Genomic DNA, 2,437 nt, shown 5'->3' on the forward strand with positions numbered 1-2,437 from the left:
GGTTTTGAAAATCTTCGTTTTGTGTGGAGTTTTAAAAATCCAACAACCCTAAACTCTTGTACCTTTCAAAATACTTGTGTGTTTTCAAAGAAAATAAAGCTGATTGATAGTTAATAGGTTTTGAAAATCTTTTAAGGGTAACTTTACACTTATTTCATCAGACGGATGAAATATTTCTCATCTGAGGAAAATAATTACTGTTGGCTTGTGTTTTGGTCCTAAGTGTCATTGAGTAAGTATAGGTTAAGGCATTATTATGAGAAACCACGTGTTGTAACTGGAAACTGAAAATAGAGCCGCAGGCAGGGAATCACCCCTTTTATAGGGTTCTAGTATTTCTTGAGAAAAACCACCTCTAAAGTAAACTATCAGGTGAACCCGATGACAAGATCACGTTTGTACACCCTTCCTCCACTCCGAGAGAAGACTAGAGCCCTGGGTATCAGAGCTGCTTGGTGTCCAAATTATACTTGATTGTATCCAGGGATCAATACTTCTCTGCTCTGATAGGAGATTTCATTTATAACTTGAAATAAGTTTGGATATTCTCCAGGGTTTTAAACTAAGTGGTCGTAGACTATTCAGAATCAGAACAAACTACTAAATCTAAGGCTAAGGAGTAGCAAACGAGGTGAGGGTTTAAACTGGGACTGCAGATTAAAATGCAGCAGTATGCCTAGTGGATAAAGAAAACGTGAGGGAGAGAGAGGGAGATGACTATTATTCAGCCGTAATACGGAACTAAATCTTGCCATTTGCAACAGCATGGCAGGACCTTGAGAGCGTTATGCCACGTGGAGTAAGTCAGGCCCAGAAAGACGAATACCATATGATCTCCCTTATATGCGGAATCCAAAACAGCCACAAGCACCCAAAAACCAGAGCCCGTAGACAGGACGTTAACATTGACGTTGGTGCTTGCCCGAGTGCGGGGCAAATCTCCAGTTATAAAGCAAATAAGTACGAAGTACGGCGTGGTGACTAAGGTTAATAAAACCGTAGTGCATATTTGAAAGTTGCTAAGAGAGTAGATATTAAAGTCACCACAAGAAAGGAAAATAAAATTTCTAAGGTGACAGGTGTTAATGCCTTCTTGTGATGATCATTTTACAACACATACGAATATCGAACCATCATGTTGTACGCCTGAAATTATACGGCATTATACGGCAATTATACCACAGTTTTCGAAAAAGAAAAAAAGAATGAGTGTCCTGGAGGCAGACGGCTGGCTTAGAGCCACGACTCAGCCCTTCACTCGTCTCAGTGTCTCTGGGCCTCAGCTTTCTTGGCCGTGAAAAGAATTAATAGAACTGACTGGTTTTGTTTGTTCATATGGCTATTACAAATACCATCAACTGGGTGGCTTTTAAACCATAGAAATTCATTTCTCACCGTTCTGGAGGCTGGAAAGTCCAAGATCAAGGCACTGGCAGATTCGGTGTCTTCCTGGTTCAGGGATGGCGTCTTCTTGTTTTGTTCAAGGGCGAGATGAAGGGCGAGAGAGCTCGCTGAGGTCTCTTTTATAGGGTACTAATCCCATTCCTGAGGGCTCCTCCCTCATGACCCGATCACCTCCCAAACCACCTGAAAGCACTTAGAGCCTGCAGTAGGGAAAGGCTTAATGAATGTCAGCCATCGCCTCATCATCACCAAGGAGGAAAAGGCATGGATAGGAAGAAAAGAAGTACTGAGAAATAATACCCACCCTCTGACTTCTCCCAAGAAGAATCTGTCTAGAGGGTGGACAGCAGGTACTCAGGTGCTTGCTCTAAGCGAGCTCATGTTATTTAAAATCGCTAAAGGGAAAAGACAGGTAGCCGTCTTTGACCTTTTCAAGAATATAAACACAACGGGGTGACATTTGGTTTACTTAATATGCCAGATCCACTCGACAAAAATAAAGATTATAATTAGGCCCTTGTGCTTCCTAATTTGAAATGTAGCTCACTGTGTCCTCAGGATCACAACGGTATCCCCTCCATGGAGACTTAATATGTATCCAGATTCAAAATGGATTTACAACGTTATGTTTACTGCAAGTAAAATGTACCAAAAATCATTTCAAAAGCAACGTATTCCTCCTTACTTAAGGTAAAATTTTCAAAATTACATAATTTCTTAGATATATAGTATATTAAAGCAACATATCTCAGTTATCCACCCCCCCCCAATAACAGAAATAACACATTTTATTGCTGCAATGGAGGGGAAGCCATAGTACCCTAAATAAAATTCTCTGCCATTTGTATATGTGGAAAACATCTAACTTCATGCTTCATTACTCTACTCTCTTGCTTTGAAGAGAAAGCTGACAGCACTTTCTGCCAGGTTTTTTTGTTTGTTTGGTTTGGTTTTTGTTTTTTTGTTTTTTGGTTTTTTTAGCGGTACGCGGGCCTCTCACTGTCGTGGCCTCTCCCGTTGCGGAGCACAGGCT

This window comes from Physeter macrocephalus, chromosome 7 (genome assembly GCF_002837175.3).
Source record: "Physeter macrocephalus isolate SW-GA chromosome 7, ASM283717v5, whole genome shotgun sequence".
In the NCBI taxonomy this organism is placed as follows: domain Eukaryota; kingdom Metazoa; phylum Chordata; class Mammalia; order Artiodactyla; family Physeteridae; genus Physeter; species Physeter macrocephalus.